The sequence below is a fragment of the Sitophilus oryzae genome, unplaced genomic scaffold (genome assembly GCF_002938485.1).
Source record: "Sitophilus oryzae breed Bouriz unplaced genomic scaffold, Soryzae_2.0 scaffold_1576_pilon_pilon, whole genome shotgun sequence".
Lineage (NCBI taxonomy): Eukaryota > Metazoa > Arthropoda > Insecta > Coleoptera > Curculionidae > Sitophilus > Sitophilus oryzae.
The window spans coordinates 12,755,610-12,770,439 of record NW_022146254.1 but is presented as its reverse complement, the minus strand read 5'-3'; positions in this window follow the sequence as shown (position 1 = coordinate 12,770,439).

The following is a 14,830-nucleotide window of genomic DNA, read 5'->3' as shown; positions in this document are numbered from 1 at the left end:
AGAGGTAAAACACGAAAACAAGTGAAATCAAGAACGAACTTGGATTAATAACTAAATGACGTTACATGAAATAAACCCCTATTTGTCGGTCATGCAAGATTCAGCCGTTTTCTGTTAAAAGCAATATGGCGGCACAAAATTTCTAGAAATTTTAATAAAACTATTGATTGTCCGACTTTTGGACATTTTAATCTGAGAGCAACCTACGTGTAATTAACCAAAAAATTCGTAAAAATTATATGGATGGACGATAATGTTACATTAACACGTTCAAAAATTTATGACGTCATTTTTTTTAAGAAAACGCCAGAAATTCGGAGGCATGGAGACTGAACTTAAACGTTTTGATATTTTGACGTAACCAATTTACCTCTTTTTGTTTCCTAGCCTACTACTATAATTTTTAGAACATATAATCCTAAGCGGCAGCCTAACATGATTTGTTCTCTTAATATCTCCGGTTAGAGAGAAGATAGAAAGTTGCGGTTTGGGCTGATTTTTTGGAAATTTTGTGCTCTATTTAACTGCGCAAAGTGAAATATAGTCTCCTATTTAATTTTTTTCTGTAAAAGCGCAATATCTGTTATGCTGTCAAACAGCGCCCTCTAGCTACCACGAAAAAAATTATGGAAACAAAATTTATACAGGAGATCATTAAGGAAGAAAAGCTCTTTTAAACAAGCCCTAGTTTGTTTAAATCGGCTAACCTAAACCAGAGTTATCCTTATTTTAATAAAAGTAAGTTTAACCTTCCCCCACTACTTTATTTTTTGAGATAGAGCAAAATACTCTATATCAAGAAAATTACAAATTTCTCGATGATTATACCCTGTATATGCAAAAACATTTTTTTACTCTCTACCGTTACTTAAAAGTGTCTTGAAAAATAATTAATAAAAGACCAACAGCTGAGTCTCATTAAAACACAAATTAAATATTCAAAAAAAATATAATCTTTTTTACAACCACAAGAAAAATGTCTACATACAAATAAAATAGAAATAATTTGGTTACTTATGTTTTCAACTTGTCAAATGGAAAGAAAGATGAACGTCGACACGCTAAAAAGAAACCGTAATCTATTGTTGGTGTTGTCTCTAATTACTCCTCTGTTAGTGTTTATCTAAATAAAATTAATTTGCCACGAGTTTGAAGTCTCCGACCGTTAGATATGGTCTTTGTTGTTTTGATTTTATCACGTAACAGATTTTTTAATTCTTTAAGAACCGAACATGAGTTTTTTTTATAATGTGGGATGTAAACGGCATGGAAATTCTTTAAAAATAATTGATGATACAGCGGAAGTCATTTTTTAAACAAATAAGCTGAATTAATGAAACACAACTTTTTTTTCAACATCGTGATTGACAATATAAAATAGCTATTTATGTAAGCAGTTGCGAAATGAATGTGTTTTAAGCACGGGACGCAAAATTGTCAATTGGACAATGCGTCGAGTGCTTAAAACGCTCTTTTTGCAACGAATTTCATACAAGATTTTTTGTGAAAACGAATAATTTGAGATTTTCATGCTATTATTATTATTTATTTTTAAACATTTTTTAAAATGTTCTGGTAATCGGTTTCTAAGGCATTGTTTACGCATTGTTTAATGACAAAGTTCTGTCAGGTTCAAACGTCGCCGTATTTCCTACAAAGTTTTGTGAAAAAATGAGTGATAGTGACGAGTCTTTGGATATTCAACAAGCTGCTAAGACTGCGCTATCCACGTTAGTGCCTGAGAAGTCGAAAAATTTATACGAGACTACCAGAACAACTTTGAAACCTTGGTCAAAGAAAAACATGTTGAGAATTTCACAGAAAAGTTATTGCTAGCCTATTTCCTTAAGTTATCCACTACCTTAAAGCCGCCAACTCTGTGGAGTAAATATTCGATGCTCCGCACCATGATTTACCTGAACAGAAACGTAGATATTAGCAAATTCACAAACCTTATTGCATTTTTAAAAAGAAGAGCTTCCGGATATCAGGCAAAGAAATAAAAAGTATTTACAAAACTGGAAATAGAACGCTTTATGAAAGAAGCCGATGACAAAGAATTCCTGTTAGCTAAAGTTGTTTTAATCGTTGGAGTATTTGGAGCATGTAGAAGGGAAGAAATCACGTTTTTAACCGTAGATGCCATTAAAGATTGTCAGTCATTTATTAGTGTGAAGATTCCGAATACAAAAACTCATTTTCCAAGAGTGTTTACGATTACTGAGGGACCAATAGATGGTATCAATTTCGTACATGTATTTCGAAAGTACGCAAAACTTCGACCACTCAATGTGACAAATCAGCGTTTGTTTTGTGTGACACATACGTTTTATACAAATTGTTCAGCTTCATCTTCTACCTGCTTTCAAGCGATAAAAATGTTGTTAAATTGTCTCTTAATCGGACTCGAACCCTGACCCGAAAACATTCTTCGCGACACTTCTCAACAATTTCCTCTCTCTCTTTTAATTTCCAACGATAAAAGAACTAATTGGTCTCATTACGTCGCGTTTACATGGTTTCATCGCTTGGTAATTGAGTCTGGTGGAATTCGGTCGTTTTTAGTCCGACTCTCTGGGTTTCTGTGCGAGATAAAGAGAGAAACAAGAGGAATACAAGGGTCGGAGTGGCACGAGGAATGCATAAAACAAAGCGGTTTTAGTGGAGTTTTATTGCTGTGCTTTAATGTCAAGAATTCGAACTATACAATATGAACCACGTCAATGTTTTTTTTGTAGATGTAGGAAACTGTTGCAAAACTTATCTAAGCTGTAATACAGTGCGACAGAAAAAGTCCACATCCCCCAAAGATACAAGTATGGTTCCTAATAAAATCTGTTACATGATAAAATCAGAAAAACAAAAACGATATCTAACGGTCAGAAACTTCAAGCTCGAGGCAAATTAATTTTATTTAGATAAATACTAACTATAGGGTTTCCGGAACCGGAGCCGTTTGTCGGAACCGGGAATTTCGTTACCAAGCCTCTAAGGAACCGGGGTTTCCCGTTTTTTTTTCGGTAGTTTCGGTACTGACTAATTTTTTGTTCAATGATGGCACATTTCGTCAATTAGCAAGTCAAGTACCTCTACATCAAAATTGAGTTAGAGAATTGATTTAGTTCTTCATTTTCCAAAAATCAAAATTCCAAAATCCTATATAATTTACATGCAGTGTGCGAAATAGGCACTTCGCTCATTACTTCGCGCACCGTGTCATGGTAACGTAGGAAAATGAAAAAAAGTGTCACTTCGCACATTGCTATCAATTCGCGAACCTTGTCATTTTTTGACGTTTGTAGAAAAAATAATTTTTTAATTACCTATTAATTATATATTATTAACGAGTAAAAAAAGTTAAAGTACCGAAAGAACCGGCAATTTTTATTTCGAGTACCGGTTCTTTGATGCAGGCCCGTTCCTGGGATATCCGGCGCCTACGTGCAGCATTCTTTGGTGCGCCCTTTTTGTATTTAAATCAATTATATATTTTAATCTTAATCTAAAAAATTTAAAGAATTTATATTCTGCGACAAACGAGCAATATGTAATTGGAAATTAAAAAAAAAACTATTCTAATTAAAGTATAAAAACAATTATTATATAAATAAAACAAATAAAACCACAAAAATATTTAGTAACAAAAATAGTACCCTAAAGAAAAAAACTGACCCATTTTATATGAAATACATAAAAACAATAAACTAAAAATCGGAAATAATATACATGTACTGATTTCTTTCGAAAATCGACAACTATGAAACTATGGCCTTTTCCCCGACACAAACGGTACATTGTGAGACAGGAAATTATAGAGAGAAACAAGCCCTATAACATAGGATACAACATTTTAATGAACAGTGCTTTCCTTAAAATCAGTAAAATGAAAAATATACGAAATAAGATACATGTATTCATTTCTGTCAAAAATCGACAACTATGAAACTATATGATCCCTTCCCCGACACAAACGGTACATTGTGAGACAGGAAATTGTAGAGAGAAACAAGCCTTATAACATAGGATACAACATTTTAACGAACAGTGCTTTCCATAAAATCAATAAAATGAAGAATATTCGAAATAATATACATGTACTGATTTCTTTCGAAAATAGACAACTATGAAACTATGATCCTTTCTCCGACACAAACGGTATATTGTGAGACAGGAAATTGTAGAGAGAAAAAATCCCTATAACATAGGATACAATATTTTAATGAACAGTGCTTTCCATAAAATCAATAAAATGAAAAATATTCGAAATAATATACATGTACTGATTTCTTTCGAAAATCGACAACTATGAAACTATGATCCCTTTCCCGATACAAACGGTACATTGTGAGACAGGAAATTGTAGAGAGAAATAAGCCCTATAACATAGGATACAACATTTTAATGAACAGTGCTTTTCCAAATGAATAAAATAAAAAATAAATAGATTACATCAATGTGTTGCGGACAGATTGCCCTAGACTTGTTTATTCGGTGCGACCAAAGCAAAAAAGACGCTAAGCAAACTTTATCTTATGATGTATGTTTAAGTATTTGTTTATTGGCAAGAACGCGTATCGGTTTTTTGTTACCAAGTATTGATTGACCCTTCGATTTTGCGCCCCCAAAATATTGTGCCTACGTGCGTGCACGCACTGCACGCTCGCCAGGAACGGCTCTGCTTTGATGTCTCAAAAGAACCGGGAATTCCCCGTACTTTCGGTACCGGTATTTTCCGGTTCTGAACCCTAGTCAGAATATTGTTTGTGTCTGACAATGCCGAAATTTTTTTTCTAAATGCAGAAGAAAAAATATACCATTTTTTTAAAAATAAATAATTTGGAAACAGTTTAACATCTATAAAAATATACACTGTTTCGTTCTTTATTTCGGTTTTTATTTCTGTGTTTCCTTTTCAACTAAATCACTTTTTAAAGAACCGCCCTCTGCGCGTATTAAAACGAAAATAAAACCGCGTTATACGACCGAAAAGTGACCAAAACTGTCGGTTTCTCTGGCTCTTTTGAACCGGAGCAGTTAGTCAAATTGAGGCGATTTTTATTAGCGTTGGCGGGGCGACATCAAAGGCCGCCAACGCCACTAAATATCACTGGAAATAAACCAGCCACCTTTGACTGGGGCCGGCCTGGATATGTGGACCGGTTCAAGGTCGTGCCGGCGTATTTATTTACGCCAGGATTAGAGCGACAAGAGAGTCTGGAATGGAGGCTATACAGGGTCCGGCAAAAGTGCGTCGGGCAGAATAAAAAACTTGAGGATTTTGTTTAAGTGCAAATCTAAAGTGTGCACGAGGGTGTATTTCAGGAAAGTATTTGAAGTTGTATAGAGCGGCTCAAAAAAGTGTGAGAGGATTGGGATTATTTTTTTAAATGGAGCACCCTGTATATTATTGCATTTTTGGCTTCCTTTCGGGTCACTTTACATAATCCAAAGATATGAGTAAATATATTTGGATAGCTTCAGAGATACTAATAATTAAATAAAAAATATATATATATATATATATGTATTTTTCAGACTTTGTTAAAAAAAGTATTAAAAATACAAGAACTGTCCTAAAATCAAAACTATATTAGATATTTACTTTAGATGGTCTGTACTTACTATGCTTTAAATATGGTAATCGTGAATCATACAGGATGTTTAAAATTCTACGCTAAACTTTCTAAAATATAAAATAATTTTTCTTCGTTTATTTTAAAGTATTCGTATAAAGTACTGGCAACATATATAAAAGAAATATTAGTGGGGGAGGTTGATGAGAAAATTGGAGAGTACCAATGTGGATTTAGGAAAGGAAGAAGTACCGTTGACCAAATATTTACCCTTCGAGAAATACAAGCGAAGAGTTATGAATACGGAAAACAGACAATGCTCCTATTTATCGACCCTCAGCACGCATATGACAAAGTTAAAAGGACGGAGCTGTTTAGAGCATTAACAGAATTAGGGGTTAAGTTTGATTTGGAGAAACTAAGAAGATGATAAAACTGACACTCCAAGACACTCAAGAAACTGACCATGATGATAAAACTGACACTCCAAGAACAGTAAATGAAGTCAAAGTAAACAAGAAAACAACGAAAAAATGTATAATCAGGGACGGATTAAGACAGGAGGATCCACTATCTCCAGTACTGTTTAGTGTAGTATTAGAAGAAGTTATAAAATATGCGGGAATCAACAGAGAGGGCCTTCTGTATACAAAAAGACACCAATGCTTAGCATTTGCAGATGATTTAGTTATCTTAACATGAGATCGGAAAGAGCTGATATCGGTGAACAAAAGACTAGACCCAGTCCAGGAAAGTTTTTTCGTTATAATTCGGTTTTAATATATTCTTTTGATGCTAATAATGTTATCTAATAATGAATTTATACCCCACAATCGAAAAACCATACTTCTTCAGGTAATGGTAAACTGCTGATGGACACATTCCATCCAGTTCAAAAGGACCCAGTCCAGGGAAGTTTTTTCGTTATAATTCGGTTTTAATATATTCTTTTGATGCTAATAATGTTATTTAATAATGAATTTATACTCCACAATCAAAAAACCATACTTCTTCAGCTAATGGTAAACTGCTGATGGACACATTCCATCCAGTTCAAAAAGGACCCAGTCCAGGAAGTTTTCTCGTTATCATTCGGTTTTAATATATTCTTTTGATGATAATAATGTTATTTAATAAATGAATTTATACCCCATGTAACCGAAGAATCATACTTCTTCTGCTAACGGTAAAACTGCTGATGGACACATTCCATCCAGTTCAAAAGGACCCAGTCCAGGGAAGTTTTTTCGTTATAATTCGGTTTTAATATATTCTTTTGATGCTAATAATGTTATTTAATAATGAATTTATACTCCACAATCAAAAAACCATACTTCTTCAGCTAATGGTAAACTGCTGATGGACACATGCCATCCAGTTCAACAGAACCCAGTCCAGGAAAGTTTTCTCGTTATAATTCGATTTTAATATATTCTTTTGATGATAATAATGTTATTTAATAATGAATTTTACCCCACAACCGAAGAATCATACTTCTTCAGCTAACGGTAAACTACTGATGGACACATTCCATCCAGTTCGAAAGGACCCAGTCCAGGAAAGTTTTCTCGTTATAATTCGGTTTTAATACATTCTTTTGATGATAATAATGTTATCTAATAATGAATTTATACCCCACAACTGAAAAATTATACTTCTTCAGCTAATGGTAAATTGCTGATGGACACATGCCATCCAGTTCAAAAGAACCCAGTCCATGAAAGTTTTTTCGTTATAATTCGGTTTTGATATATTCTTTTGACGATAATAATGTTATTTAATAATGAATTTATACCCCACAACCGAAGAATCATACTTCTTCAGCTAACGGTAAACTACTGATGGACACATTCCATCCAGTTCGAAAGGACCCAGTCCAGGAAAGTTTTCTCGTTATAATTCGGTTTTAATATATTCTTTTGATGATAATAATGTTATTTAATAATGAATTTATACCCCACGATCGAAAAACCATACTTCTTCAGCTAATGGTAAACTGCTGATGGACACATGCCATCCAGTTCACAAGGACCCAGTCCAGGAACGTTTTCTCGTTATCATTCGGTTCTAATATATTCTTTTGATGATAATAATGTTATTTAATAATGAATTTATACCCCACAACCGAAGAATCATACTTCTTCAGCTAACGGTAAACTTCTGATAATAAAACATCTATAAATAAATAAATTTATAGAAATTCTTACCATAAAAATTTTAACAGCCCTGAAAATACCCTGCTAAAACCTAGAATCCGTAAATCTAGTAAGTTCGCGTGGAAAAATATTATTAAACTCCGCCAATGCGTGAGTGGGAAAGCTTTTCGAGCATTTTTTCATGCGCCATTTTGCTTGTTTGTTTATTATTTGTTGTGCACGGTGAATAAACTAAAGCTAACTAGGTCCCGAGCTAGTAGTGTTGAAAAGTTGAGAATAAATACCTACCACGCAAAGTTAGCTCTATTTTTTGTGCTCTTTATTTTTGTCGATTAGTCGGTGTTTGTTTTTCATTAAATGAGTGTTTTAATGAGTGTAATTCGGAGCTCTTTATTTCGTAAAATTCAACGGTATTTGTGTTGAAATAAAAAATGTATGCATTATGAAAAATGATGATTTGTGCACTGTGTGATTTTAGAGGTTTGTGCACTTTTTATTTAGTAAGTAAATAAAAATATATGTAAAGTATGTATAAATCTAAATAAATAAATAAAGTCGAGTTAATTACTCTATAAGTGCAAATCTAAATTATGTACTAGGATGTATTTGAGGAAAATATTTTAACTTATACGGGATAGTTCAAAAAAGTGTGAGTGGATCGGGATGATTTTTTTTAAATGAAATACCCTGTATATTATTGCATTTTTGGCTTCCTTTCTGATCACTTTACATATCATTCTTAAGTCCTAAGATTGTAACGTTTTTAGTTTGTTACATGTCTTTGTATATGATATATGATGTCTGGCGTATCATCACCGGATTCCCTATCGTTCAGGCCGGATATTTTAATTGACGCACTTGGCGTAATTTTTACGTTCCCTAGTTGCCAACCCTGTTATCGTTAGACCCAACCCTGTTATCGCTCTGAGGAGGCGCTGTCAACATCGCTTCTGTCAACTCTCTCCGTGCTTAACCTCACTTTTGCTTTTAGCGCTCTGTAGCCTAACCTAACCATCCCGGCTTTTAGAAATGGTGATTATTTAAATCTTGCTGTATAATTTGAATCAGCTGCTATTTCAAAGCAACAGGTAAAGATGAAATATTATCCTTTTAGATTCGATATTATTACTGCATATTTTTAGGGTAGAGTTTTGGATGTCCCAACCTAACTTGTATTTGTATTTTGCTGGCACGTTGGCGTCCCTTTTCTTTTGTCCTCCAGAATGTCACATGGAAGAAAGGACATGTTCTTTATTATTTAGTGAGCCCTCGGAAGTAATTCGAGGTAGGTTCATTTTGTTTATTAGACCTTGTTTGATTTTAAACAAGAGTTTCGTATTTTTAGGGTCCAAAGTACGGACTATTTCCAAGGTTATAGTCCTAAGTTATGGTCCAAGGTACGGGTAGTGTTCCCTTGTACCATTATCCTATGTACGGATGTCCTGTGAACGAGTGTCCCGAGTAGGAATGATTTTTCTTGCATATAAAGTGCCCCAGCGTGGATGTAGCTTGAGCCCCATGCTGCCTCGTTCCCATCCATAAGCTAGTAAGTAGTTACGGCTGTTCCAATTCATGGTGTCCTCATTCTGGCCCCTTTTGTTGTATTGGCTGGCCGAGTACAGAGATGCAAGCCCACCTCACGCTGTTACTGTTTGAAGCAAGATTACATAAAGAACAGCTAAGTGTAGATTTAAGTTCATGTTTTACATTTAACATTTTTCGTCATACTATATTGTTATATTATTATAACATAAGCAAAATCAGAATGGAAAAGATGCATATAACGTCCGCCGGACGTTATCATAACGGCCGGCGGCCGTTAAGTTTCTAAGGTAATCGTAACGTCTGTCACCTGCAACAATGACTATTTATTGTCAGTTGGACTTTTCAAAAATTGGGAAAATAGACCATAGCGAGATGTCGCGAGAAATTCCGTTGGAAATACAGGAGGAAGCGGCTGCGGCTACTCAAAATTATACTTCCGACTATAACCAGAGAGAGATATCAGCAGGAATATGACAATTTTTTGAAGTGGCGGCAGGATAGAAGTATAAACAGCGTAAATGAAGCGGTATTGCTGGCTTATGCTAAAAGAATGTCTGAAATGTATTCTCCTACATCACTGTGGACAAAGATATCCATGCTGAAGCTTGCGTTGAGAGTATATGAAAACATCGATATATCAAGGTAAAAATGATTATATTCTTCTTCTGATATTTAATCATAACTCATCTAAATTATATTTGTTCATAGATTTGGTAAACTGTTCATGTTTCTGAGGCGCAAAAACGAAGGTTATTCACCAAAAAAAGCCAAAGTTCTGTCGGAGAATGACATAAATAATTTTCTACTGGATGCCGATGATTACACCTGGTTACTCGAAAAAATTGTATTGGTGCTTGGTATTCTTGAGCTTGTAGGCGCAGCGAGCTTTGGTCACTTTCACAGTTGATGATTTCTGAAGATTCGGAGAAAAAATATTCTTGTCTCCATTAAGAAATACTAAAATAAGAAAGATAGGAAATTTCTTATTCCAAAAACGGCCTTCCGTTTGATGCCTATGGTTTATACAAAAAATACATCAACCCAAGTGTCCCTCGTAACTTTGACAATCCAAAATTTTTCATTGGTTACAAGAAAGGCAAGTGTGTTAAGCAAATCGTCGGTATATATACCATCGGGAGCGTACCGCAGAAAATTGCAAAATTTTTGAACTTGGAGAATCCAGAACGTTATACAGGGCATCTCATTTCGTAGATCATCAGCAACCATGGTGGTGATTTACCTGTTCGCCGAAAAATGGTGGTGATTTACTATCGCTAAAGGAGCTAGGGAGGATGGGAGTCTTCAACAGTGGCAGAAACTTACATAGAAAAAATCAGTTTCCAAAAGAATGAAAATAACAAATCAACTTTTTTCATGATAGCTCCAAAAAAATAATGTGTCTTTAGTGGATACAAATATTTGCCATTCTTCAGCGAAGTAGCATCATCTTCTTCTATAAAATCTGTAAATCTCTGGGAAGGGATTATAGATTTCTAAGAACAACAAGTGCACTTTTAATTTCCATGTTCATTATCATGAAAAATGAATTTTAGTATAAGACATTATGTATTTTTATCCTTACTTGTGTTATTGTTCAATAAAATTTGTTATTAAATAGTAGTGTTTATTGCTCTAAAAAATCTGCAGTATGACGAAAAATCTAGAACGCAACACGGCCGATAACAAATAACGGCCTTGGCTGCTTATGATCCTCGGCTATCGCCTCGGATCACAAACTTCAGCCCGGCCGTTATTTGTTGTTTATCGGCCTTATTACGTTAATAACTATAAAACATTTTCAGTCTTAACTTAATAACGTACATTTTAAATAATATCGTACAGACTATATTTAGTGGTTAGATTATTAAGAACATTTATGTCGATTTAGTAGTTACAATATGATTTAGATTTTAGGTTTCCTTACATTACGCCTTGTAATAGTATTACTTTTTTATAGATATGCACTAACATCATATAAAATATATCAAATTATTTAAAGTAATGCTACATTTCATATATTCTCTTAAACTTTACATGTCTTGTATTTTATCATAGTTGTTTTCATACATATTTAGTACAATTCTTAACACCACTTTTGTTGACATATAACCACTATAATAATTATTCAAATTGTACAATGCTATTTACCATCAGAGTCCATCTTGAATAAATATAGTCATTAGTTTAAGTAATATACAACTGTGTTTTCTTTCTCTGTACATGCCTGGTGCCCAATATCTATATTTTTTTGTTTATTGTCATTGATTAGTTTTCTTTCCAGTGAAATACCTTATCCACGACTGCTCTCCGATGAAAAGCTGCCGTTCGCAGTGGTAGTTGTTATAAAAAACGCTACAAGATATTATGAAATATGTTTTGATAGTTACAAAGATATTAATTAACTATACTAAGTATTTACTATAGTAGGTTTGTACTTACTTTTCTATAAATATCGTAGTCTTAAACCATACAGGGAGTTCAAAAATTATATGACAAACGTTCTAAAATATCAAATAGATTTTCTTCAATTTTTTAAATGGAACACCCTCTATATTATTCCTTTGCTAGATAAAGAATTAAAAAATGAACATTTTTTGCATTTAAAGTATTTCTAAATTTATATAAAATAGCAATTTACGCAACCTTTCTATGAAAATACTATTGACATCAGTATATACTCCTTGTATATATACGCTCGAAAGCACTGTATAAATTTATTCAAATGGGTGTAGGTATCCCAAGACAAATATTTACTTGACTCTCCATACGTTTGTTATGGTATGTCTATGGGATGTAAGCGTTGATAGGACCCGTGTTTGTAATATAACTTGTTGGCAAATAGAGGCTTTATTTGACGAATATGAAAAAAGGCAAGGTAGTATTTATTGTTCAATGTTTACATTGTAGAACTAAGGATTTATGAACGGAGTGTTGTAATGATAGACGAGACTTTTTTTATTTGTCGTAGATTTTTTTTCTTTTGAAATTAAAACATAATAATTATAGTAATATAAATATTACATTAATTGTGTTATTGTAAATTTTTATTCAATATAATGAAAACTGCTTAGACAAATAATATAGATATACAACCGGTCAATAACCCTAAAAAAAGGTTATTGCTAAATTTGAGGCATAGCAGGTCCAGGGTTTTCGGGTCCTTGTGTAAGACTAACAACTGGAGTACAGAAAAATATCATGTTAAAAATTACGTCTCACATCGGAAACTAAAGTCAAGAAAAATATAAACAATTTTGGTAATTGTAGTTACAACAATAATTTAAAGATAGAATAATGGAAAAATTGATACACATTGTTTTCACCGAGTTACCACAAATTAACTACAACAGATGCGAAAGAACACCGAATTACGCGTTCAGGTTTCTGTGACCTTCAGAAAGAGTTCATAGACAATGCGCATCAATGTATAGTTTGGGTTATTATTTGTTTGGGTGAAAATAATCTGCACCAATATGTTATCGAGGCACACAAAAAGGTCCACAGACTTCGAGGCATACGAAAAATCAAGTCCATTTAGTGTGTGTCGCAATTTTCACACCTTAAAAATTAGTTTTTTATAGCTATAGCAACTGCAGCGACTATGAAAAAAGCTGTGTGATTTTCATAGAAAATAAGGGCACCTGTAATTCATTTGAGAATGTTATATATCGCTAAAAGAGGTTTCATATCCGTTGGATTTCTATTAATATTAAATAAATTTTATTAAAAATTGAACTAAAATTGTTAGTATCATTAAAAACAATTCAAATTCAAAAATTGTATCAGTCAAATTCCCTCATTTAAGGTGAATATTAAAGTAAATATAAATACAGCTCATTTTAAGCTCTACTTATCTTTAAGAAAAATTTAAATCATTGTTGCAATTGGGCCTTAATGCCATTTCGAATGAACAATAGTATTAATAATGTACATTATAATAATAATAAATTTTATATCCATAGTGTGTATTAAAACTACTAAAACACTTTTAAATTGGTATTATATTAACAACTTTTTGTTTTTAATCCAAAAAAGATACCAATTTTCTCAATCAAAATATTTGTGGTCCTGAAGAGGACCTTCGTTTTCCCATGTTCGTCAAGGTAGGTAATGGGTAAACGGTAAAAACAGGATAATGAAATTTAAAAATTACAAAAAAACTGTTCAAAAGTGCCTCCCTCTTGCATTAAACCAAACGATCATAAAATCCCTCCTCACATTGGATAACATATCAGGGTGACAGTGTCAAAGGCATTAAATATTCTCTGCCTTAACTGCTCCAAGTTTTGAATTTCTTCATGGCCGTAAATTTTAGATTTTATGTACCCCCATAAAAAGAAATCATTCACCGAGAAGTCAGGTGAAATTAAACGTCAGTCTAAACAAAACTGTCATTTTTGAAAACTTGTCAAAATTTGGACACACGCTAAATGGACTTGATTTTCCTATGTCTCGAATCTCCGTCTCGACTCGTCTATCCGTTTTCTGTATAATCTCGCAGTAATTTAATAGATTGCTCGTCATATTATATCAGCTCGTTAAAAATTAATTTATTTAACAAAATTTAATTAAAGATGTGACAAAATAATTACATTTCTATTGGTTCTATCGCACTTTTTTCGACTATATAATTTTTTATTTTTTGTTAACTTTAATGCATAAAATATTTTCAATCTAATAAATAATTTAATGATGTAAATAAGAGGAATTTTCTCACATGGGTGGTCAAATTCTATAGTTTTCATTATATCAAACAGCCTCTGAATGTTTCCTTCAGTGCAAAACTCATCAAAATTTAATATAAATAATTTTTCCAGCCTGTAAATAAAATGAACAAATTTTTCCACTTTCATGATCAAAGGCTTTTAAATGGGTAAATAATTTCGAGTTATCCAGAGATTCGGATTCTTTTGCAAATTTTAGATAAATATCACATTGATGTATTTGAAGACCCTTTTTAATGATGTAGTCAAACAAAATTAAAGGCATTTTGAGTTGAAAACATTTCTCAGAGGCTGTTTGATATAATAAAAACTATAAATTGACCACCCATGAGAAATTTCCACTTGTTTACATCATTAAATGATTTATTAGATTGAAAATATTTGATGTATTAAAGTTTACAAATAAAGATTTATATAGTCGAAAAAAGTCCGATAGAACCAATAGAAAGGTAACTATTTTGTCACATTTTTAATTAAATTTTGTTAAATAAATTAATTTTTTATACTATAAATATCTTTTTTTTCTTTATAAATAAACACATTTGCATCCCATTTTAAATAAGATATACAAATTACCAAAACTTAGAAATAACAGTTCAAAAGTTCAACAAAAATCCTACACGCGTTTTTACAAAGAAATGTATAAAAAGAAACATATAACTTTTAAAAAGAAACATATAACTACGCACTATGTCATTCCAGCAAGCGAATACGACACAGCATAGGTTTCCGGACTAAACGACTGGTGTATTTGCACCACTCAATAGGCGTGTCGGGTTTGCCGAGCGGTTTCCGATGCACTCGCTTTCTTTCGCATCTGTTATAGGTAATT